This window comes from Mustela lutreola, chromosome X (genome assembly GCF_030435805.1).
Source record: "Mustela lutreola isolate mMusLut2 chromosome X, mMusLut2.pri, whole genome shotgun sequence".
Classification (NCBI taxonomy): Eukaryota; Metazoa; Chordata; class Mammalia; order Carnivora; family Mustelidae; genus Mustela; species Mustela lutreola.
The window spans coordinates 43208982-43236079 of NC_081308.1; the positions used below are offsets into that span (position 1 = coordinate 43208982).

At 40.1% G+C, this 27098-nt stretch overlaps 1 protein-coding gene and 1 pseudogene across 2 annotated transcripts in view; both read left to right on the forward strand.

Moving 5' to 3' along the window:
* PAGE4 (PAGE family member 4) overlaps window positions 1–27098 on the forward strand; it is a 158835-nt gene that overhangs the window by 115047 nt on the left and 16690 nt on the right. The window lies entirely within an intron of this gene.
* Window positions 10520–12144, forward strand: LOC131821602 (elongation factor 1-alpha 1-like; annotated as a pseudogene).

Consider the following 27098-nt stretch of genomic DNA (forward strand, 5'->3'; position numbering starts at 1 on the left):
GGTCCCACTCAAGTATGACTTGTTGTAGCTTATTTTATGTATCCCAGCAGGAAAAAGGAAGATTTTTTCCTTGCCCAGCAACAACCCAGCCAATGAGAAAATACCACAACTCAGCCAGTGAGAAGCTGCCACTACCTCAAACTCTCACTTTCCTCCAATGAACTTGCATTCAAAACAACCTTTCCTAACTCCCTCCTTTCTTCCATAAAAAGCAAGCTCCTTTCCTTCATTCTTGGACCTGCCTATGGTTCATCATGCTTTGCATGCCCTGAATTGCAATTTCCCTGCTATTCCTGAAAAAAAGTCATTTTTGCTAGTTAAATCACTGGCTGTTTTATTTTTAAGGCTTACAACTAAATCTCCCATATATTCAACCAAGGGCCCATTTAACTTTCCAAAAAGGCATTTGCTTTTCCCTAAGTACCCTTTCTCCACTTCCTTTTCCCTTACTAGATTAAGTATATAGACTCCAAATTCTAGCCATCTCTTTGAGTTACTCATCACTGAAAGCTCCCAAGTATATAGGATGCATGTGTTAATAACTTCTGTTTGTTTTTCTCTTGTTATTCTGCCTTTTATCAGTCTGATTTGCAGGAATCATGGCAAAGAATCTAAAAGGGTAGAGAGAGAAAATTTTTCTTCCTCTTACAGAAACTGTATGATACATTAGGTGGTATTCTTGAGTGTGACGTTCTGGGTAATTTTCCACTAAGTAATTTTTCCTTGCTTTATTATTTACTTGCATTTTCCTAGTTTACATTAATCATTTTTTAAAAGATTTTTATTTATTTATTTGACAGAGAAAGATCACAAGTAGGCAGAGAGGTAGGCAGAGAGAGAGGGGGAAGCAGGCTCTCTACTGAGCAGAGAGCCCAATGCGGAGCTCGATCCCAGGACCGTGAGATAATGACCTGAGCCGAAGACAGAGGCTTAACCCACTGAGCCACCCAGGTGGCCCTCATTTTTTGTTTTGATTATAATTTTATTTATTTTTAATTTTTGTACATAGCATAGTTATACTGAGTTTAGCGTAAGTCTATTCCCACAGGCTTCCACACATAAGTTTACAAACACTTATATCTTAATGAATGAAGATGTAACTTGAAATATGCATTATACACAGGGTAATTTCAAGGCTTCAACACAGGGCTATCCACATATGCTTCCACACTACCCTTTACAAACACTTATCTAAAAGAAGGAAGATGCTTCTTGACTTTTTAGACATAGTGTAATTTCAGTGAATTAAGCATATGGCTAATCCCATATGCTTCTACCATTTTGTTTACAATTAAAAAATGATTTTTCTAAATGATCCTTTTCCTAGCTCTCTAACTATTCCAGGGTAGTAAATGTTTTGATATCTTTGCCAGGTTAGAGATCAGTTAGTAAGCAGGAGTAGTATTTATAGCAAAAGGAAGATCTGAGCTGCAGTACAATTGCTGGTATGGGGAAGGACTGCAGAGGGGATAGAAGGTCAGCAAGAGTCTTTAAGTGTTCTGGAAAATGCCAAGGCAATACAGGCAAAACACAGGTCCCTAAGAAGAGACCGTGCATTGTCAAGATAAGTTTCTTTATTAAGGCTTCCTAAACAGTCACCCAGTTTTGGTTCCGGTGGCTTGTTTGATTAGGTCACAGTATGCACAGAGAGTACTATTTGTGAGCAACGCCAAGATCATGGGTGTAAGTTTCATCTACAGCACTTTTTACTTTCTGAGCAATTCTGAGGATGGGATCACTTGGATCACTTTTCTTGCTTTCTGGAAGGTTGTAGATAGACAAAGGAAAAAAATTGGAAATCAATACATAGTGAAATAATTAGATGCAACTTCTCCCCCAACAATATCTATAAAGCCATAAGTAGAAAGTGAAGAATATACCATTTGTTGTTGCAGTGAGTTCTGAATTACAGGTTTCAGTTTGTCACTCTAAAAAGAAACATGGAAGTGAAAGCAAATTATTAAGGGGAAAATATACTAGAAGAGAGTTAGAAGACTAGAGTTACTATTCTGTTACTAGAGTCACTGAACTATTTTTGTTAGTTACTAGAGTTACTAGACTAATTTGCCAACAGGAGACATGGTTTGGACTAATTGGATATAATAAACATGGAAGGAATTGGGCACATTAGGCAGGTATTTGGAAAGTAAAATGGACTGCACTCAGCAAGAATTTGGACTTGGGGTGAAGATGAGGAAAGTGTAAAATGTTGAAAGCAGGTTTCTGTGTTGGGAAATAAAATGGGGGATTGTGCTATTGACTGATAGGGATAATATGAGAAGAGGACTATTTTGTAAGGAATTACAAAATAGAAATTTTTCTCAAAAGGCTCATGGTCTAAATAGAAGTTAAGATAAGGGATTTTTCTCATGATCTATAGTTACATGTCCGTATGAGTTTGAGACCCTATTCCTCTAAGCTTCTTGTATCCCTAATCTCATACACCTCTGTAGTGCCAGTATTGTTTTCAGTATATGTGTTTCCTTTAGAAATATGTACACAGAAAATACATGAATATAGTCTAGTGAAGAAGCTTCAAATGATATCTAAATATATGGACTACATTAGGCTATAATCATCTACCCTATTCTTCCCCACCTCACAGGTGACAAGTGGGATCAGTTAAAGGTGTTTTATTCCAGACATTTTTCTCTGCACTCACACATCACACACACACACACACACACACACACACACACACACACACATATAAGGTCCCACTATGAGCATTACCCACTTACACTGCATTAATAATATGTCATGGAGAAATCCTGGCCAGTACAGATCAATCCCCCTCATTCTGTTCTGCAGCTCACCTGTGCTCCATGGTATAACATGAACACTCATCACTCATTTATCTTCCTATGTATGCTGCTGACTATTAATAGACATTTAATGTTTTTACCAGTTGTTTTCTCCTTCTGTCTTGTGCACATAGCTCTCTGTGTGTGTGTGTGTGTGTGTGTGTGTGTGTGTGTGTGTGTCTGTCTGTCTGATTACATATTCTTACAAGAAGGATTGCTTGGTCAAAGAGTTTGGTCATTCAGCAAATCCTTATTAAGCACCCACTATGTGGCTAGGAATTATTCTAGGAGTTAGGGAAACTTTAGTGAACAACACAGACAAATACCTCTAAGGGTGGAGTGACCATTTTTAAACATTTTGATGAATCCTCTAACACTGTTGTCTCTCACAGGGAAGTTAATACCCCGTTTACTGCTATCCTAAATACTATTCCTGGTTTGGGGTTTCACAGCTGACGAAAAATACTCAAATAATCTAAGAGAAGGCAGGAAAGAGGGAAGAGAAAAGATAAACAAGGGGAAAAAACCCAAATAAAACAAAAACCAGAGGGGACAAACAGAACAACCTCTCTTCCCAATAAGCTGATATCCCTGAACACAATCCTGTCACACTTATTACACTAAATGTTAATGATATAAACAATGAAAAATAGAGATGCACAGAGTAGATAAAAAGCAAGGCCCTACTAAATGCTACACATGGGGCGCCTGGGTGGCTCAGTGGGTTAAAGCCTCTGCTTTCGGCTCAGGTCATGATCCCAGGGTCCTGGGATCGAGCCCCGCATCGGGCTCTCTGCTCAGCGGGAAGCCTGTTTCCTCCTCTCTCTCTGCATGCCTCTCTGCCTACTTGTGATCTTTGTCTGTCAAATAAATAAATAAAATATTTAAAAAAAAATGCTACACACAAGAAACATATACTTTAAATATAAAGATATGAAGAGTTTGAAGTAAATGAATGGATAAAGTTATATTATACACACCAAAAAACATAATAAGGATGGAGTGGATATTATAAACCAGATAAAGCATTCTTTAAGCCAGTAAAAGGAAAATGTCACACTGATGAAGGGTCAGTTCCTTAGAAAGATATAACAAGTATAAATACGTACATAACCTAATAATAGAACCTCAATACATGAAGCAGAAGTTGACAGAATCATAGCAGGAAATTTGAACACCCTCTTACGTGGGGATATCAACAGAGACCCTATAGACATTAAAATGGCAATAAGAAAACAAAATGAATAACTTCCTGCCAACAAATTTGACAGTGAAGCCAGGGTGGGTGGAGGGAGAAGCCTGTGATGCAGGCCTAAATACAAGCCATGGCTGACCCCTTGGGAAACTCTTTATTTCTTTTTTAAATTTATTTGTTTGACACAGAGAGACATAGTGAGAGAGGGAACACAAGCAGGGGGAGTGGGAGAGGGAGCAACAAGGAGTCCGATGCAGGGCTGGATCGCAAGACCCTGGGATCATGACCTGAGCCTAAGGCAGATACTTAATGACTAAGCCACCCAGATCCCCCCCACCTCCCGCCTTGGGAAACTCTTGAATGTCCTATCAGAATTATACCAGGTTAGGGCTAGATGGTCATGCCTTTATATTCCCCTATTGACCAGTCATTAAATATAGGCCACCAAGGAAGCAGTGTGACCTTTATGGAGGCAGCTCTTTGCACCTGAGACAATCCCTGAAGGGGCTGACAGTTGTCTGATGATAGCAGCCCTAGCACATGAAGGACTAGGTGCTTCTTGAAGGGGGATCTGGGTGGTGCATCACATGTCCCTTTATGAAAGCTTCTTTTCAAAACCAGATCAACACTGTACATAACATGACAGAATGGATTCAGGTGAAGAGAATTAAAGGCATAAAGATTTATTAGAATAATGGATGAATAAATAACAGCATTAATATCTACCACCCACTGTGGGTCAGGCACTGTGGAAAGAACCAAAAAATACTGAAAGAAGATATAGTCTCCGTCCCTGCTCTCAGTGGAAGGAGGCACAGCAGACAGCGTGAAATGAAATCTCACATAAAATATGTGTTATTATAATGCCACAGGAGTGAAGAAGGGTGAACCATCTACTGTGCCTTTGGCAGGGGTGGGAGGTATGTGTGTGAATGGGCTGGATTTCCAGAAAGGTTTTAGGTAACATTTTAGCTTCTATAAGACCAAGAAAGTTTTGCACAGGATGTGGTATTTGAGGCATACTTTAAACATAGTCCTGATATTTTAATGTGGACTTAGAGTACAATTTGGTTTAGAAAAATATAATATACACAAAGAGTTCTTCTTCTAAAACAACAGCTAATGGAAGATTGTGTTACTATAAACAATATATTTTTCCTGGAAATGTTTTTCCTGCCAATGATGTGCTGCATTTTAAAAACAACCATTATATCTTCAGGACATTTTTCCCCTCGGAAAATATAATGGAAATCTATAACAAGCAAGATTTATTTAGGACATTTGAATTTACAGACACTATTTTGGAAATGTGCTTATGATGTTAAAAAATAATTTCCTACCACCCTTTGGCTATGTATATATAGGAGCTCTCAATAGGAAATGGTACTTTGTTCAGTTACCTCAGATTCCAATTTTGGAACACAGGTCCCAAAGAATTCAAGACCTCACACCCTGAACATAGACCCCCCCCAACCTCACACTCATAGGACCATAAAGATTTCAGAGACTTCACACCCCGAAGATCAATAGCCAAATACAACATACAACTCTTGGAGCACTGACCCTCTCAAGTTCAGAGACCTCACACCCTGCGCTTAGATGCCAAAAAACAGAACCAAACCAAAAAACGTGGAAGCAAACTTGGGAAACAAGCCCTCAGAAAGGTCAAACTCCTCCATCCTTGAAAAGAGACCCCAAACACTTCAGACTCCAGCTTTGGAATACATGCCATGAGAATATGCTATGTCATAACAATCCAGACACACCTCTGAATATTGGTGATTCAATATCTGGTACTCAGACCTTCAATGAAGGCATAATAGACCTCATACCCAGTACAAATCTTAAAAAAACCTGATACTTCAACCTTGACAGAAACCTTCAACAAGCTCAATAAACTTACTCCTTTTTTTAAAAAAAATCCATATAAGTTATATAAGCATTAGAATAAGGCCCTATGGGGCACCTGGGTGGCTCAATGGGTTAAGGCCTCTGCCTTCGGCTCAGGTCATGATCCCAGGGTCCTGGGATCGAGCCCCACATCGGGTTCTCGGCTCCGCAGAGAGCCTGCTTCCTTCTCTCTCTCCCTGCCTGCCTCTCTTGCCTACTTGTAATCTCTGTCTGTCAAATAAATAAATAAAATCTTTAAAAAAAAAGAATAAGGCCCTATAAGATTTGTGAATATTAGGCCCAGAAAACAGACATAAAAGTCCTCACGTCTTGGAACAGAGGCCTTAAAGATTTCACAGAACTAAAACTCTAAACACCGATGTGCAAATACATCAAATTCATTATCATAGACCCTCAAAGACTTCAAACCCTTACTCTCAAAATATAGATGCACAAATACCTCAAAATCAATCCTAAAAAAAAAAAAATCTTCAAAGAGTCAGATGCTTCAGGCCCCACCTGGACATGCACCACCAAACACTTAAGACCTTGACCTGCCAACACAGACCTTCAAAGGTCAGAACCCTCACATGCTGAATATAGACTCCAAAAGCTCAGATTCAAAATTCATATAGAAGACTCAGCAATTTCAGAGTCCTCATACTCCAACCACAAATCCCTGAACTCACAAACGCAGATACCCTGCAACATCAGATGGAAACCTGGGAACTCAGTTCATCAAAATGTTTCAGAACCCAGACCTCACAGCCCTGTAGAACACAATCAAAACTTTTGCACCAACATCCTTACAGCGTGGAGCGACCTCACTCTCAGATCACAGACCCAAAATACTTCAGATCAAACTCTGGAGCACAGACAATAAGTTTGGATACTTCTTATGCCTTGATCACAGACTCCCAGAGACCCTGATTCAAACCTTGGCACAGACGCTCAAAAACTTCAGAGTCCTTATTCCATGAACATAGACCTTCAAATACCTCAGATTTAAACCTCTGAACATAGGTTCTTTTTTTCTTTAGATTTTTATTTATTTATTTGACAGAGAGAGACACAGCAGGAGAGGGAACACAAGCAGGGGGAGCTGCAGAGAGAGAGGGAGAAGAAGGCTTCCCGAGCAGGTAGCACAATGCAGGGTTTGATCCCAGGACCCTGGGATCATGACCCAAGCTGAAGGCAGATGCTTAACAACTGAGCCGCCCAGACGCCCCTGAACATAGATTCTTAAAGAGTTCAGAGACTTCACTTCCTGAACAGGGATTCTAAACAACTCAGACAAAAAACTTGGAACCTAGAACTTGAAACATTTCAAGAACCTTATTCTTTGAACACCGGGCAAATTACCTCTGAAACTTGGGATCCAAGCTTAAGGTTTCAAATACTTTTTTTTTAAAAGATTTTATTTATTTATTTATTTGACAGAGAGAGAGAGAGAGTACAAGCAGGCAGAGAGGCAGGCAGAGGCAGAGAAAGAAGCAGGCTTCCCACTGAGCAAGGAGCCCGATGGGGCTCGATCCCAGGACCCTGAGATCATGACCTGAGCTGAAGGCAGTGGCTTAACCCACTGAGCCACCCAGGTGCCCCGAGGTTTCAAAGACTTTACAGCTTGATCACAAACCCCCAATTACCTCAGGTTTAAACCTTATACTGCAGACCCTGGACAATTTCAGAAGGCCTCATACCCTGAACACAAACCAGCAGTTACTTCAGATGCAAACCTTTGGACTGACCCTGAAAATTTTCAGAGAACATGAGGACACACCTCTAAATATCTGACTCAAATCATGCAATATATGCCCTTAGAGATATTAGAAACTTCATACCCTAAATGCAGACTTCTAAACACCTGAGGCAAAAAACTTTAAACAAAAACCTTCAAAGAACTCATGGACCTCACTTCCTGAACACAGACCCCCAAATACCTCAGACAGAAATGTTGGACTTAGACATTCTAAAAGTTTAAAGACCATACAACCTGAAGGAAAACAAGTCTCTTAATTCCTAAGACTAAACCCTCAGAACAGAAGCTGGAAATCTCAGAGGCTTCAAACTCTGAATACAGACCTATAAATAACTCAGGCTGAATCTTTGGGACACAGATCCTTGGAAAGTAGAGAGACCTCATGCTATGAATGCAAATCTCCAGACACATGAAACTTAAGCTTTTGGAAACGGACCCCCATTGGTTTTAGAGACCTCTCACCCTGACCAGAGACTTCCCAAACACCTCAGACTCAAACATTAAAAGATAACAAAAGGAATGAGAGGCCTCACACTCTGATCACAGACCCACAATGACCTTAGGCTCAAACCTTACAACACAAATTTTCAAAGACTTCAGAGACCTCACACTATGACCACAGACCATCAAATACTTTACAGTCAAAACCTTGAGCTATAGACCTTAAAGAATTTAGAGAAGTCGTATTCTGAATACAGACTTCCAAACCCCTCAGAATCAAACTTTACCACAGAGACTCTTAAAATTTCAGAGACTTCATACCCTGACTACGTGCCCCCCTCCAAACAACTCCAGCCAAATCCTTGGGACACAGCGCCTCTAAAATTTCAGACTTCACACTCTGAAAACAGACCCCAAATACCTCATATTCAAAACTTGAGAAAGAGATCCTCTAAAAGTTCAACACATGCTGAACACAGACCTCTGAATACACACATACCTCCCACCTCCAGCTAACTTTGAGGCACAGTCCGAAAAACAGTTAAAGGACCTCCCTCCTAGTACACAGACTTCTAGTTACTTCACATTTAAATGTTGAAACAGACCCTGAAGGAATTCAGTAAATGAGAGCAGAATCCTATGTCAGGCTCAAACTTTCAAACATATACCCTCAAGAGGTAAGAACTTTCAAACACATAACTTACAACTTAAATTCAGGCATTTAAATAACTCAGACAAAATTTTTGAAAGCATACCCTCAGAGAATTTAAGGATTTCACTCCTTGAACTAAGACTTCAAATACCCGGGCGCCTGGGTGGCTCAGTGGGTTAAAGACTTTGCCTTCGGCTCAGGTCATGATCACAGGGTCCTGGGATCCAGCCCTGCATCAGGCTCTCTGCTCAGCAGGGAGCCTGCTTCCTTCTTTCCCTCTGCCTGCCTCTCTGCCTACTTGTGATCTCTGTCAAATAAATAAATAAAATCTTTAAGAAAAAAAAAAAGACTTCAAATACCTTAGACCCAAACTTGGGACACAAGCTCTTTAAAATTTCAGACTTCATGCCTTGAATACAGACCCTCAAGGTACTCACAGAACTTACACCCTGAACACTCACTCTGTATTAATCAGATTGAACCTTGGGACACACCTCAAAGACTTCAGAGATCTTGCACTGCAAACACAGACACACAAATCTCTCTGACTCAGACTTTGAGCCACAGACTCTCAAAGAGTTCAGAAACCTGAAACTCTGGGGGCACCTGAGTGTCTCAGTTGGCTAAGTGTCTACTTTCAGCTCAGGTCATGATCCCAGGGTCTTGGGATCCAGCCCAGTGCTGGGCTCCCTGCTCTGTGAAGAGCCTGCTTCTCCCTTTCCCTTTGCCTGCCACTCCCCCTGCTTGTGGGGTTTTTTTTTCTCTCTCTCTGTTGAATAAACAAAATCTTAAAAAAAAAATCCTAGACTCTGTAGTCCCACAATTACGTCAGACTCAAACCTTGGGGCAGACCTTTAAAGACTTCAGAGAATTCAGCCTTGAGCACAGACCCCCTAAATATCACAGATTTAAATTGTGGAGCCTGGCCCCTCAAAGATTTCAGAGACATTACTCTTGAAAAAAGACTTCCAAATACTTCAGATAAAAAACTGGGAAACAAACTCTCAAAAATTCCAAGGCCCCACTTCTTGCTTACAGACTCAGATGCAAATTTGGAACAGAGATCCTCTAAAATTTTAGAGAACTCACACCTTGATCAAAAAGCCCAAGTACCTCAGATTTAACTTACAACACAAATCTTCAGAATTTTAGAGATGTCATACATTGAACTCTGACCCACATAATTCAGATCAAACCTTGGGATACAGTGGGATACAGACTTCAAAGAGTTCAGAGATCTTATATCCTGAACATGAACTCCAAACACCTTACACAAAAATCTTGGAGCATAGCCACTCAAAGTGTTCAAGGACCATACTCAAAGATTTGAGAGACCTCATACCCCACACAGATAAAGTATTCAGAAGGCTCCCACTCTCCACACCAATACCACATAACTCAGATTCAAACCTAGGGACCCAGAAATGGGTAAATATAATAGATGTTTCTTTTCCTCCTTGGTTCTTTTAAAAAAATAAAGTATTTATTTTTGAGAGAGAGAGCGAGAGCACAAGTGGAGGGAGGAGCAGAGGGAGAAGCAGACTCCTGGCTGAGCAGGGAACCCAATGCAGGACTCGATCCTAAGACGCTGAGATCATCACCTGAGTCGAAAGTGGAGGCTTAACCAACTGAGCCTTCCAAGTGCCCTCTCCTCGGTTCTTTAAAGTATGTTTGAGACTTAAAAGTAAAATTTATAACCTTGTTTGGCTTTTTTTTTCACAATGGGTTTGCCACCAAAACATAGTTGTCATGAAAACCCTTACTAAATCTAAACCAAAATGGGAAAGGAAAAGACTTGTATCAGCTTCATTGTTATTGGACACATAGATTCGGGCAAGTCGACCACAAATGGCCATCTGATCTACAGATGTGGTGGGATCAACAAAAGAACTATCAAAAAATTGGAGAAGGAGGCTGCTGAGATGGGAAAGGGCTCCTTCAAGTCAGCCTGGGTCTTCGATAAACTGAGAGTTGAACATGAACATGATATCACCGTTGAGATCTACTGGTGGAAATTAGAAACCAGCAAGTATTATGTGACTATCATTGATGCCTCAGGACACAGAGACTTTATAAAAAACAAGATCACAGGCATATCTCAGGATGACTGTGCTGTCCTGATAGTTGCTGCTGGTGTTGGTGAATTTGAAGCAGGCATCTCCAAGAGTGAGCAGACTCGTGAGCATGCCCTTCTGGCTTACACACTGGGTGTGAAACAACTCATTATTGGTATTAACAAAAGGTATTCCACTGAGCCACCTTAGAGCTAGAAGAGATATGAGGAAATCATTAAGCAAGTCACCACCTACATTAAGAAAGTTGGCTACAACCCCAACACAGTAGCGTTTGTGCCAATTTCTGGTTGGAATGGTGACAACATGCTGAAGCCCAGTGCTAACATGCCTTGGTTTAAGGGATTGAAAGTCACCTGTAAAGATGGGAATGCAAGTAGAACCACATTGCTTGAGGCTCTGGATTATATTCTACCACCATCTTGTCCAACTGACAAGCCCTTTGTGTCTGCTTCTTGAGGATGTCTACAAAATTAGTGGTATTGGTGCTGTCCCTGTGGGTGGAGTGGAGACTGGTGTTCTTAAACCTGGCATGATGGTCACCTTTGCTCCAGTCAATGTTACAACTAAATTAAAATTTGTTGAGATGCACCACGAAGCTTTGAGTGGGACAATGTGGACATCAATGTCATGAATGTATCTGTCAACAATGTTTATTGTGGCAATGTGGTTGGTGACAGCAAAAATGACCCACCAATGGAAGCAGCTGGCTTTATGGCTCGGGTGATTATCCTGAATCATCCTGGCTGAATCATTGCTGGATATGCACCTGTGCTGGACTGTCACACAACTCACATTGCTTGCAAGTTTGCTGAGCTGAAGGAGAGGGTAGATCATCATTCTGGAAAAAAGCTGGAAGATGGTCCCAAGTTCTTCAAATCTAGTGATCTCGTCATCATTGATATGTTCTTGGCAAGCCTATGTGTGTTGAGAGCTTCTCTGACTATCCTCCTCTGGATCATTTTGCTGTTCATGACATGAGACTGATGGTTGCCATAGGTGTCATCAAAGCAGTGGACAAGGGGCGCCTGGGTGGCTCAGTGGGTTAAAGCCTCTGCCTTCAGCTCAGGTCATGATCCCAGGGTCCTGGGATCAAGCCCCGCATCGGGCTCTCTGCTCAGCAGGGAGCCTGCTTCCCTTCCTCTCTCTCTGCCTGCTTCTCTGCCTACTTGTGATCTCTGTCCATCGAATAAATAAATAAATAAAACCTTTAAAAAAAAAAAAAAGCAGTGGACAAGAAGGCAGTTGGAGATGGCAAGGTCACCAACTCTGCCCAGAAAGCTCAAAAGCCTAAATGAATATTATCCCCAATACCTGCCACCCCAGTCTTCATCAGTGGTGGAAGAACTTTTTGTGTTAATTGGCCACTTAAGTTTAATAGTAAGACTGGTTAATGATAACAATGCATTGTGAAATATTCAGAATGAAAGGAGAATGTTTTGTAGACCATCTGGGTTTTTTGTTTTTTTTTGTGTGTGTGTCTGTGTGTATGGCATTTAAGTCATTAGTTTTTAAACTCAGTACTTTTTAATGGAGACAGCTTGACCAAAAACCTGTCACAGAATTTTGAGACCCATTAAAACAAAAGTTTAATGAGAAGAAAATTATAACATTGTCTGTAGTTTTCAACATATATAAATGTAACCAATCAGACAACTATAGCCTAAGGAGGAAATGATAAAATGGCCTATAAGGTGGCAACGTTTCTTCATTTGAACTGAAATGAGAAAATATTGATTCTAAGTGAAATATGAACAGTTAAATATGTACTTTGTAATTCCTACTATAAAACTGTATACAAAGATATAGTCAAACTTACAACAGATATATTGAAATGGAATACTGAAAAGTTTTAAATAACCCAAAACAAGGCAGTAAAGGTAAAACAGGAAGGAAAAACAGAAGGGAAAAACAGAAAACAATAACATGGTAGTTCTAAATCCAAACATCAATAATCCATGAAATTTAAATGGCCTAACTACATCAATTAAAGGACAAAGACTATCAAAATGAAAAACCGTGACCTAACTATTTATAAATGTAATGATACAGGTTGTATGAAAACAAAAGGATGGCTGGTTTCTGTGTAGAGATATAAAGAGTTGGAAAGAGCATCACTTCCATCCTCACAAGAAAAAAGCTGTACAAACTGCAGCTTAAATACTTTTCTTGAAACCATCATAGAAATGAGTCTTCTGGGGGAAACAACTAACTTAAAATCTAAAAAGACAGGCACCTATAGGAAGATATAGCACGTAGACATTTGATTATCTGGGACAGATGCCTTCAAATGTCATATAAACCAGTAAGAAAATTCTTATCAAATTGCTAAAGGCTGAGTATATACTGGTGTGAGAGTGTGAAGGGTCCTAGGGGTTTCAGACCTGGAAGTTTCACACCTGCTTGCACCCTTTTCCTCTAGAACACCACCAGGCGCTGGCAGGGATGTTGAGGAGAATCCTGAAAAGACTGAGGAAATGGGACAGGAGGCACTACCGAAGGTATACAAACCAATCCTGTCAATCTCCCACACAAAACACAAACTTTAATCTGTACGCTGAAAGAAAACTATCAAAATATGTTGCATAAGATCACTGGTAAAATCCCACTTCAGTTGGGAGAAAAATATGGAAACGGCCACTGAAACTCTTGCCTACCCATTCTCGTTATCTTTCCTAGGTAGCAAAAGCCTTCATCTGTGTGCAGAAGGACATCAAAGCTGGAACCTAAGTGCAGAGGTGGAAACCTACTGCATCTGGGAGAAGGGAAGGCTAGGAGTGGGAGTGGGGAGTGAGGAGTAATCTCTATCCCGGGAGTAATAAGTGCTAGGCTCAGCACTCCATCTGCCAGAGTGGCAGAAACTCTTGTGAAGGCCACATAACCCTGAGACCCAAGTCCACAGTGCCCGTCCAATACTGAGACTTAGTAAGAATATCAGGAAACCTACTCCCTCACTTCCCACCCATCAACAAGCCTCAGAGAAAAAATAAGCATGAAATACAGCTAAGAAAGCTCTAACAGACAAACTTTTCTAGGGAACAACACAATGGGAAGACCCAAATCCAAGTGTGGAGATCAAAACAAGGCACGAGTGGAAGGACTTGAAGGCTCTTGGTGCACTGAGGGTAACAATAAACTTAGTACAACTCCTTACTAAGTTAATACTATCCTAGCAGAAATAACCCTACTAAAATCCTAGGAGGAGTAACTGTATGCTCTTCTCCTAACATACACAATATTTACTTTAGTATCTAACTGTCCTATACAACATGTCAGATTTTCAACATAAAATTCTTTTGCATACAAAAAGTAGGAAACACACAGTCTGGAGGCAAAGCCAAACTTGGATATGACACAGATGATGAAAGTATCAGAGAATTTAAAGTACTTGTGGTTAATATGTTAAAGCTTCTGATGGAAATGGGAATAAGAGAGAAAGTCTTCTCTGGTGTCTCAATTAAGCCTTATTCTTAGGCAAGCACTGTGGGCATGTGTCTTGGGGGAGTGCCTTCACAATATTCCTGTCCCTTCCTCTGTGGGTAGAGTTTGTTTCCCTTGTTCACTTCTCCCAGCAGCATGAGTATACCCACCTCCCACTTTGATGCCCCAGCTCCTGAAGATGAAAGTTTTTATTACTTAGGGAAGATAGGAAAGTAGGTCTGGCCAAGTTTCCTTGATGACCTCCATTGCCTTCCCCTAGTTGTAGTGCAATTTTACCAGTGCCTACAGATTAAGCGTTTTCATTCTGTAAGGGAGATCAGGGAAATGGGTCTGGGAGGATTTGGGTCATGGCTGTTCTCTTCTTGCTAGCACCACAGGAAATCTTTCTGGATTCTCTGTTTGAGTGTAGTGGTATTCCTGGAGGAAAAGCCTGCAAGAGTGGGAACCCGACATGGCTGAGTCCCTTGAGAGCTTCGAGTTCCCAAGCTAGGTCCCCAGGAATTCATCACAATTTTTTGTTTAATGTTCATAATGGCTTCTGACCATGGTAAGCAAATGTTCCAGTCCTGTGTCTTCCTGCAGGCACCTGGCTCCCTCCAGATTTTGGGAAGACATTTACTCTATGACCTCAGTTCTTTAATGAGTCCATGAAAACTCATTAATTTGTAATTCATCCAATTTTTCCTTTGATGGGATAGGCAACATCTTTCCAGCTCTCCATCTCTGAACTGAACTTCCAGGTCATATGGTACGTGTATATTTAACTTTATGGGAACCTGCCAAACCATTTTCTAAGAGTGGCTATACAAGTTTGTATTTGTGCCAATAACATATGAGAGATCCAGTTGTTCCACATCCTTGTCAGTACTTAGTATTGTCAGTACTTTATCTTTTTTAAAAATTTTTTATTTTTTATAAACATTTATTTTTATCTCCAGGGGTACAGGTCTGTGAATCGCCAGGTTTACACACTTCACAGCACTCACCAAAGCACATACCCTCCCCAATGTCCATAACCCCACTCCCCTTCTCCCATCCCCCCTCCCCCCAGCAACCCTCAGTTTGTTTTGTGAGATTAAGAGTCACTTATGGTTTGTCTCCCTCCCAGTCCCATCTTGTTTCATTGATTCTTCTCCTACCCACTTAAGCCCCCATGTTGCATCACCACTTCCTCATATCAGGGAGATCATATGATAGTTGTCTTTCTCTGCTTGGCTTACTTCGCTAAGCATGATACGCTCTAGTCCCATCGATGTTGTCGCAAATGGCAAAATTTCATTTCTTTTGATGGCTCCAGAGTATTCCATTGTGTATGTATACCACATCTTCTTGATCCATTCATCTGTTGATGGACATCTAGGCTCTTTCCATAGTTTGGCTATTGTGGACATTGCTGCTATAAACATTCGGGTGCACGTGCCCCTTTGGATCACTACGTTTGTATCTTTAGGGTAAATGCCCAATAGTGCAATTGCTGGGTCATAGGGCAGTTCTATTTTCAACATTTTGAGGAACCTCCATGCTGTTTTCCAGAGTGGTTGAACCAGCTTGCATTCCCACCAACAGTGTAGGAGGGTTCCCCTTTCTCCGCATCCTTGCCAGCCTCTGTCATTTCCTGACTTGTTGATTTTAGCCATTCTGACTGGTGTGAGGTGATATCTCATTGTGGTTTTGATTTGTATTTCCCTGATGCCGAGTGATATGGAGCACTTTTTCATGTGTCTGTTGGCCATCTGGATGTCTTCTTTGCAGAAATGTCTGTTCATGTCCTCTGCCCATTTCTTGATTGGATTATTTGTTCTTTGGGTGTTGAGTTTGCTAAGTTCTTTATAGATTCTGGACACTAGTCCTTTATCTGATATGTCGTTTGCAAATATCTTCTCCCATTCTGTCAGTTGTCTTTTGATTTTGTTAACTGTTTCCTTTGCTGTGCAAAAGCTTTTCATCTTGATGAAATCCCAATAGTTCATTTTTGCCCTTGCTTCCCTTGCCTTTGGCGTTGTTCCTAGGAAGATGTTGCTGCGGCTGAGGTCGAAGAGGTTGCTGCCTGTGTTCTCCTCAAGGATTTTGATGGATTCCTTTCGCACATTGAGGTCCTTCATCCATTTTGAGTCTATTTTCGTGTGTGGTGTAAGGAAATGGTCCAATTTCATTTTTCTGCATGTGGCTGTCCAATTTTCCCAACACCATTTATTGAAGAGGCTGTCTTTTTTCCATTGGACATTCTTTCCTGCTTGTCGAGGATTAGTTGACTGTAGAGTTGAGGGTCTATTTCTGGGCACTCTATTCTGTTCCATTGATCTATGTGTCTGTTTTTGTGCCAGTACCATGCTGTCTTGATGATGACAGCTTTGTAATAGAGCTTGAAGTCCGGAATTGTGATGCCACCAACGTTGGCTTTCTTTTTCAATATTCCTTTGGCTATTCGAGGTCTTTTCTGGTTCCATATAAATTTTAGAATTATTTGTTCCATTTCTTTGAAAAAGATGGATGGTACTTTGATAGGAATTGCATTAAATGTGTAGATTGCTTTAGGTAGCATAGACATTTTCACAATATTTATTCTTGCAATCCAGGAGCATGGAACATTTTTCCATTTCTTTGTGTCTTCCTCAATTTCTTTCATGAGTACTTTATAGTTTTCTGAGTATAGATTCTGTGCCTCTTTGGTTAGGTTTATTCCTAGGTATCTTATGGTTTGGGGTGCAATTGTAAATGGGACTGACTCCTTAATTTCTCTTTCTTCTGTCTTGTTGGTGTAGAGAAATGCAACTGATTTCGGTGCATTGATTTTATATCCTGACACTTTACTGAATTCCTGTACAAGTTCTAGCAGTTTTGGAGTGGAGTCTTTTGGGTTTTCCACATATAGTATCATATCATCTGCGAAGAGTGATAATTTGACTTCCTCTTTGCCGATTTGGATGCCTTTAATTTCCTTTTGTTGTCTGATTGCTGAGGCTAGGACCTCTAGTACTATGTTGAATAGCAGTGGTGATAATGGACATCCCTGCCGTGTTCCTGACCTTAGCGGAAAAGCTTTCAGTTTTTATCCATTGAGAATGATATTTACAGTGGGTTTTTCATAGATGGCTTTGATGATATTGAGGTAAGTGCCCTCTATCCCTACACTTTGAAGAGTTTTGATGAGGAAGGGATGCTGTACTTTGTCAAATGCTTTTTCAGCATCTGTTGAGAGTATCATATGGTTTTTGTTCTTTCTTTTATTGATGTGTTGTATCACGTTGACTGATTTGTGGATGTTGAACCAACCTTGCAGCCCTGGAATAAATCCCACTTGGTCGTGGTGAATAATCCTTTTAATGTACTGTTGAATCCTATTGGCTAGTATTTTGGTGAGAATTTTCGCAACTGTGTTCATCAAGGATATTGGTCTATAGCTCTCTTTTTTGATGGGATCCTTGTCTGGTTTTGGGATCAAGGTGATGCTGGCCTCATAAAATGAGTTTGGAAGTTTTCCTTCCATTTCTATTTTTTGGAACAGTTTCAGGAGAATAGGAATTAGATCTTCTTTAAATGTTTGGTAGAATTCCCCCGGGAAGCCGTCTGGCCCTGGGCTTTTGTTTGTTTGGAGATTTTTAATGACTGTTTCAATCTCCTTACTGGTTATGGGTCTGTTCAGGCTTTCTATTTCTTCCTGGTTCAGTTGTGGTAGTTTATATGTTTCTAGGAATGCATCCATTTCTTCCAAATTGTCAAATTTGTTGGCATAGAGTTGCTCATAGTATGTTCTTATAATAGTTTGTATTTCTTCGGTGTTAGTTGTGATCTCTCCTCTTTCATTCATGATTTTATTTATTTGGGTCCTTTCTCTCTTCTTTTTGATAAGTCTGGCCAGGGGTTTATCAATTTTATTAATTCTTTCAAAGAACCAGCTCCTAGTTTCGTTGATTTGCTCTATTGATTTTTGGTTTCTATTTCATTGAATTCTGCTCTGATCTTTATGATTTCTCTTCTCCTGCTGGGCTTAGGGTTTCTTTCTTGTTCTTTCTCCAGCTCCTTTAGGTGTAGGGTTAGGTTGTGTACCTGAGACCTTTCTTGTTTCTTGAGAAAGGCTTGTACCACTATATATTTTCCTCTCAGGACTGCTTTTGTTGTGTCCCACAGATTTTGAACCGTTGTGTTTTCATTATCATTTGTTTCCATGATTTTTTTCAATTCTTCTTTAATTTCCCGGTTGACCCATTCATTCTTTAGAAGGATGCTGTTTAGTCTCCATGTATTTGGGTTCTTTCCAAACTTCCTCTTGTGGTTGATTTCTAGCTTCAGAGCATTGTTGTCTGAAAATATGCAGGGAATAATCCCAATCTTTTGATACCATCTGAGTCCTGATTTAGGACCGAGGATGTGATCTATTCTGGAGAATGTTCCATGGGGCACTAGAGTAGAATGTGTATTCTGTTGCTTTGGGATGAAATGTTCTGAATATATCTTTGATGTCCATCTGGTCCAGTGTGTCACTTAAGGCCTTTATTTCCTTGTTGATCTTTTGCTTGGATGATCTGTCCATTTCAGTGAGGGGAGTGTTAAAGTCCCCTACTATTATTGTATTATTGTTGATGTGTTTCTTTGCTTTTGTTATTAATTGGTTTATATAGTTGGCTGCTCCTACGTTGGGGGCATAGATATTTAAAATTGTTAGATCTTCTTGTTGGACAGACCCTTTGAGTATGATATAGTGTCCTTCCTCATCTCTTATTATACTCTTTGGCTTAAAATCTAATTGATCTGATATAAGGATTGCCACTCCTGCTTTCTTCTGATGTCCATTAGCATGATAAATTCTTTTCCACCCCCTCACTTTAAATCTGGAGGTGTCTTCGGGCTTAAAATGAGTTTCTTGGAGGCAACATATAGATGGGTTTTGTTTTTTAATCCATTCTGATACCCTGTGTCTTTTGATTGGGGCATTTAGCCCATTAAGATTCAAGGTAACTATTGAGAGATATTAATTTAGTGCCATTGTATTGCCTGTAAGGTGACTGTTACTGTATATGGTCTCTGTTCCTTAGTGATCTACCACTTGTAGGTTCTCTCTTTGCTTAGAGGACCCCTTTCAGTATTTCCTGTAGAGCTGGTTTGGTGTTTGCAAATTCTTTCAGTTTTTGTTTGTCCTGGAAGCTTTTAATCTCTCCTTTATTTTCAATGATAGCCTAGCTGGATATAGTATTCTTGGCTGCATGTTTTTCTCGTTTAGTGCTCTGAAAATATCATGCCAGCTCTTTCTGGCCTGCCAGGTCTCTGTGGATAAGTCAGCTGCCAATCTAATATTTTTACCATTGTATGTTACAGACTTCTTTTCCAGGGCTACTTTCAGGATTTTCTCTTTGTCACTAAGACTTGTGAATTTTACTATTAGGTGACAGGGTGTGGGCCTATTCTTATTGATTCTGAGGGGCGTTCTCTGAACCTCCTGAATTTTGATGCTCATTCCTTTTGCCATATTGGGGAAATTCTCCCCAATAATTCTCTCCAGTATACCTTCTGCTCCCCTCTCTCTTTCTTCTTCTGGAATCCCAATTATTCTAATGTTGTTTCGTCTTATGGTGTCACTTATCTCTCGAATTCTCCCCTCGTGGTCCAGTAGCTGTTTGTCCCTCTTTTGCTCAGCTTCTTTATTCTCTGTCATTTGTTCTTCTATATCACTAATTCTTTCTTCTGCCTCATTTATCCTAGCAGTGAGAGCCTCCATTTTTTTTTCTTTTTAAAGATTTTATTTATTTATTTGACAGAGAGAGATCAGAAGTAGGCAGAGAGGCAGGCAGAGAGAGAGAGGAGGAAGCAGGGTCCCCGCTGAGCAGAGAGCCCGATGTGGGACTTGATCCCAGGACCCTGAGATCATGACCTGAGCCGAAGGCAGCGGCTTAATCCACTGAGCCACCCAGGTGCCCCGAGAGCCTCCATTTTTGATTGCACCTCATTAATAGCTTTTTTGATTTCAACTTGGTTAGATTTTAGTTCTTTTATTTCTCCAGAAAGGGCTTTTATATCTCCTGAGAGGGTTTCTCTAATATCTTCCATGATTTTTTCGAGCCCAGCTAGAACCTTGAGAATTGTCATTCTGAACTCTAGATCTGACATATTACCAATGTCTGTATTGATTAGGTCCCTAGCCTTCGGTACTGCCTCTTGTTCTTTTTTTTGTGGTGAATTTTTCCGTCTTGTCATTTTGTCCAGATAAGAGTATATGAAGGAGCAAGTAAAATACTAAAAGGGTGGCAACAACCCCAGGAAAATATGCTTTAACCAAATCAGGAGAGATCCCAAATCGTGACGGGGGAGAAAGGGGATAAAAAGAGGTTCAAAAAGAAAGAAGAAAAAAAGAAAAAGAAGAAGAAGAAAAAAAAGAATTAAAAAAAAGAAAACAAATAAAGAAAAATATAAAAAAGAATAAAATATATATATTAGATAAAATAGTTAAAAAACGTTAAAAAAGAAAAGGGTTAAAGTTGAAAAAAATTTTAGCAGAAGAAGAGAAAAAAAAATGAAAAAGAAAAAAATTAAATTCACTGCAAGACTAAAAAAATCACAGGGAGAAAGCCATGAGTTTCGTGCTTTGCTTTCTCCTCCTCTGGAATTCTGCTGTTCTCCTTGGTATTGAAACCGCACTCCTTGGTAGGTGAACTTGGTCTCGGCTGGATTTCTTGTTGATCTTCTGGGGGAGGGGCATGTTGTAGTGATTCTCAAGTGTCTTTGCCCCAGGCGGAATTGCACCGCCCTTACCAGGGGCCGGGCTGAGTAATCCGCTTGGGTTTGCTTTCAGGAGCTTTTGTTCCCTGAGCGCTTTCCGTAGAGTTCCAGAGGACGGGAATACAAATGGCGGCCTCCTGGTCTCCGCCCCGAGGAGCCGAGAGCCCGGGGCCCCACTCCTCAGTGCGCCCTCAGCGAACAGCGCCCAGTAACTCCCGTCTGCCTGACCTCCGGCCGCGCTCTGAGCTCACCGAGCCTGCGACTGGTTCAAGGTAACACCGAGCTGTGATCTTACTGTCAGTTCCATCTCTGTAGCCAGCTTTCTTGTTCCAATACCCGCAAGCTCTGCGACACTCAGACACCCCCGATCCTTCTGTGACCCTCGGGACCTGAGGCCACGCTGACCCCGCATGGGCTTCGCCCCGGTTTAGCCTCTGGAGCGATGTCCCTCAGTGGAACAGACTTTTAAAAGTCCTGATTTTGTGCTCCGTTGCCCCGCTGCTTGCCGGGAGCCGGCCCCTCCCCCTGGGGTCTATCTTCCCGTCGCTTTGGATTCACTTCTCCGCCGGTCCTACCTTTCAGAAAGTGGTTGTTTTTCTGTTTCCAGAATTGTTGTTGTTCTTCTCTTCGATCTGCCAATGGATTTGCAGGTGTTTGCAATCTTAAGATAAGCTATCTAGCTGATCTCTGCTAGCTGAAGTAGTCTCAGCCTGCTACTTCTCCACCATCTTGACTCCTGGCTTATCTGTACTTTATCTTTTTGTCATTTAACAGGTATGTATTAGTATCTCTTGTGGTTATAATTTACATTTCCCAAATGGCCAATAATATGGTGCATCTTTTCATGGGCTAATTTCCCTCTTTGATTTAGTGACCATGACTTTTTGCCAATTTGAAAATTAGGTTGTGTTTTTTTCTTGTTATTGAGTTTGGAGAATTCTTTATATATTCTGGATGGAAGCCCTTTGTCAGATATATGATTTTCAAATATATTCTCTTTGTAGCCATATATTTTTTAAAGCTAGTATTTAATCATTTTAAGGACATTGAAGAGCCCTCATGAAAATTCAGACATGAGGTGGGATTTTATAATACACACATGCATCCTCAAAATCGCAGCCTAATCTTTCCTACTCTTGTATAATCCTAAGCCAGCCACCTTATCTTGGGCACTTTTAAGATACCTTGAACAAAAAACCAAGTGCTTTGCAGCTTTAAGTTCAGAATATTAGGCTGCAATATGTTTGACCTTGTAAAGAGGAGATTATATCGGTTCAAATTAATTATCTTCTATGATAGAGAGAGAGGCCTTAAGGATAAACTAATAGATCTTCAATTATTCAGGCCTGAGCTAGGCTTCTATTTCTGTCCTTTAGTCTTATTAATGATTAGTTCTGTGGTGTAGGGATCATACTCCAAGGAATCCGAGAGTTCTATATAGGATCCCCAGAGGCTGTCTAAGAGATCAGCAAGGCACAGACAGAGATGATGAGCTTCTGGGAGATCTCCTCTCTGGCTTCAAGCAGAGTAGCTGTTTTTTTATTATTAAGTTTGGCTATATTTTTGTTAATAAACATTTATATTTTGAAATGATTTTAGTTTTACAGAACAGTTGCAAAGATAATACGAAGAGTTCCTATGTACTCTTCAGTCAGATTCACCTAATGTTAATATCTAATATAAACATGGTACCTTTGTCATAACTAAAAAAATTAACATTGGTACTGTGCTTGGAGTACTGCTAACCAAACCACAGACTTTATTTAGATTTTGTTAATTTCTCCAGTAAGATTCTTTTTTTTTAAAACATTTTATTTTTAGGGAATCTCTACATGCAACATGGAACTCGAACCCACCACCCTGAGATCAAGAGTGACATGCTCCAATGACTGAGCCAGCCAGGTGCCCCTCCACTAATATTCTTTAAGTGTTCCAGAATCCAATCCAGGAAATCTCATTGCATTAGGGAAGATTTTCTTTTCATTCTTTTGACAGTGTCTTTAACAAAGCAAAAGGGTTTTTTTCCCCCCTATAGAGTTTATTTATTTATTTGACAGAGAGAGACACAGAGAGAGGGAATACAAGCAGGGGGAGCAGGAGAGGGAGAAGCAGGCTCCCACTGAGCAGGGAGCCAGATGTGGGCCTTGATCCCAGGACCCTGGGATCATGACCTGAGCCAAAGGCAGCCATCCAATGACTATGCCACCCACACACCCCACAAAGCAAAAGTTTTACATTATGATGAAGATTGACTTAACATTTTTTTTTCTGATACATATTGTGCTTTTTGTGTCATGTCAAAGAATCTGTGGACAAACTCAAGGTCTCCTAAGTTTTTTTCTTTAACTTTTATAGTTTTCTATTTTACATTTGGATATACGCTCCATTTGGTATTAATTTTTGAATATGATGTCACATTTAAGTAGAGATTTATTTTTGTTATATATGACTGTCCAATTGTCCCCATACCATTTATTAAAAATATAGATTTTCCTTGCCTTACAATGGGATTATGTCCCCAAAAACTCATCAAAAGTTGGAAATAGTTTAAGTTGAAAATACATTTAATAAACCTAACTTATCAAACATCATAGCTTAGCCTAGCCTTAAACAGGCTCAGAACACTTACATTAGCCTGCAGTTGGGCAAAATCATCTAACACAAAGCCCATTTTATTTCATTATTTTTTTGAAGATTTTATTTATCTGACAGAGAGCATGCACAAGCAGATGGAGTGGCAGGTGGAGGGAGAGGGAGATGTAGGCTCTGCACTGAGCAAAGAGCCCAATGTGGGGCTCAATCCCAGGCCCCGGGGATCATGATCTGAGCTGAAGGCAGATGCTTAACTGACTGAGCCCCCCAGGTGCCTCACAAAGCCTATTTTATAATAAAGTGTGGAATAGCTCATGTAATATATTGAATACTATACTGAAAGTAAAAAAGAGAATGGTTGTATGGGTGTAGAATGGTTGTAAGTGTACTGGCTGACTTAACTGCATGGTTGACTGGGAGCTGTGGCTTGCTGCTGCCCAGCATCACGAGTAAGTATTATACTCATATAGTTAGCCTGGGAAAAGATAAAAATTCAACATTCAAGGTACCATTTCTACTGAAAGTGTATTGCTTTTACACCACTGTAAACTTGAAAAATTGTAAGTCAAATCACTCTAAGGCATTGTACTACCCTGTAACTCATTTGTACTACTCTTTCTCTATTGAATTGGTTTTGCACCTTTGTCAAAAATACAATTGGCCATATTTGTGTGCGCCAATTTCTGGACTCTTTTCCATCCCCATTCATCTATGCATCATGATTACTGTCACTTTATAATAATTCTTAAAATCAGATAGTTTAGTTCCCAGATCTAAGTTTTTAAATACCATTTCTCAATAAAAGGAATCAGGAATCCTAAAGAAATGACTGATTCTAGGGCAGAAGATGAACCTGTATAATTTTGTATTGCCAGAAAGTAAAGAGAAGCTAAAAAACAAAAACAAAACAAAATAACAAAGAACAGGAAGACCATGTCATAAGCACACAGGAGCCAATGTGGAAGAGGTAGGTCTCAATGGCGGAACTGCAACAGTTGGAGCCACAGAACAAAACAATTGTATTGGAATAGAACCTAAGAGATTAAAAAAAGAATCCCAGTATACATATGTTCCTTACAGAAGAATTCCAGATAATAAATGTAGAAGGAATGAATGAAACAGAAAATCACTAAAACCATGATTAAACATCAGAGCAATAGTTTTTCTAGGCAAGTTCCCTGGATTCATACTAAAATCAAAGGCCTAAACTTTGAGGAGAAAAAAATATATTTGTATGGCCTCAATGTATTTTTCTCCGAATATTTGTTAGTTACCATAGCGATTTTAACATATATCTGTAAAATCTTTTATATTTGTTTCTCCAGGAGGTGAAGCTTAACTCTCTTCTTCTTGGGTATGGGCTGGACTTAGTAATGCACTTCTAATGAAGACTATGAAAAGTGAAAAACAGTAATTTTATAGTGGAGAAATCTGATGGATACCACCGAAAACATGTGATCAAGGTTAATATCAACAGTAACACGTCATAGTTATATAACATACTCACAGATATGATGTAACAAGAAGGGCATGTCACCTGAATGGTATTCTTCCCCCAAAGCCATTATCTTAGTTGAATCACAAGAAAATATCAAGCCCAGGGGCGCCTTGGTGGCTCAGTGGGTTAAAGCCTCTGCCTTCAGCTCAGATCATGATCCCAGGGTCCTGGGATAGAGCCCCGCATCTGGCTCTCTGCTCAGCAGAGAGCCTGCTTCCCTTCCTCTCTCACTGCCTGCCTCTCTGTCTACTTGTGATCTCTGTCAGATAAATAAATAAAATCTTAAAAAAAAAAAAAAGAAAAGAAAATATCAAGCCCAAATTGAGGGAGTCTAAAAATGACAAGTACTCTTCAAAAGGAGGTAGTGTGGATTTCTTCAGCTTTCTTCTTTTTCAAAATTGTTTTCACTATTCCAATTCTTTTGCCTTTTATAAAAGGATTTTGTTTATTTGATAGGAAGAGAGACAGCACAAGCACAGGGAGCAGGAGAGGGAGAAGCAGGGCCACCGCTAAGCAGGAAACCTGATGAGGGACTTGATCTCAGAGTCCTGGGATCATGACCTCAGCTGAAGGCAGATGGCAAAGCACCTTTTTAAAATAAATTTTAAAACCAGCTTCTCTATATGCTTAGAACATTCTTGCTAATGTTTGATCAGTATTGTGTTAAATCTATATTTCAATATGGAGATGATTGATATCTTGACTGTCGGTTTTCAAATTTATGAACATAGTGTGTATTTCCATTTATTTAGGTCTCTTTTTTTTGGCTTGAAACAAATGTTTATTTGCTTATAGTTTCTGAGGGTCAGAAATTCAGGAACAGTTTTAATTGTGTGGTTCTGGATAAGGGTCTCTCCTGAGATGGCAGTCAAGCTATCAGCTGGGCTGCACCTCCTGAAGTCTTTTTTTTTTTTTAATTTTTATTTTTTAATTACTTTTCAGTGTACTAGAATTCATTATTTATGCACCATACCCAGTGCTTCATGCAATACATGCCCTCCACAATACCCACCACCAGGCTGGCCCAACTTCCCACCCCCGCCCCTTCAAAACCCACAGATTGTTTTTCAGAGTCCATAGTCTCTCATGGTTCATCTCCCCTTCCAATTTCCTTCAACTCCCTTGTCCTCTCCATCTCCCCATGTCCTCTGTGTTATTTCTTATGCTCCAAAACAAGTGAAACCATATGATAATTGACTCTCTCTGCTTGACTTATTTCACTCAGCATAATCTCTTCCAGTCCCATACATGTTGCTACAAAAGTTGGGTATTCATCCTTTCTGATGGAGGCATTAAACTCCATAGTGTATATGGACCACATCTTCCTTATCCTTTCATCCGTTTTGGTTCTTTCCACAGTTTGGCGACTGTGGCCATTGCTGCTATGAACATTGGGGTACAGATGGCCCTTCTTTTCACTACATCTGTATCTTTGGGGTAAATACCCAGTAGTACAATGGCAGGGTCATAGGGAAGCTCTATTTTTAATTTCTTAAGGAATCTCCACACTGTTCTCCAAATTGGCTGCACCAACTTGCATTCCCACCAACAGTGTGAGAGGGTTCCCCTTTCTCCACATCCTCTCCAACACACGTTGTTTCCTGTCTTTTTAATTTTGGCCATTCTAACTGGTGTAAGGTGATATATCGATGTGGTTTTGATTTGAATCTCCCTGATGGCTAGTGATGATGAACATTTTTTCATGTGTCTGATAGCCATTTGTATGTCTTCATTGGAGAAGTGTCTGTTCATGTCTTCTGTCCACTTTTTGACATGATTATTTGTTTTGTATGTGTTGAGTTTGAGAAGTTCTTTATAGATCCTGGATATCAGCCTTTTGTCTGTACTGTCATTTGCAAATATCTTCTCCCATTCCATGGGTTGCCTCTTTGTTTTGTTGACTGTTTCCTTTGCTGTGCAGAAACTTTTGATTTTGATGAAGTCCCACAAGTTCTTTTTCACTTTTGTTTCCTTTGCCTTTGGAGACATACCTTGAAAGAAGTTGCTGTGGCTGATATCAAAGAGGTTACTGCCTATGTTCTC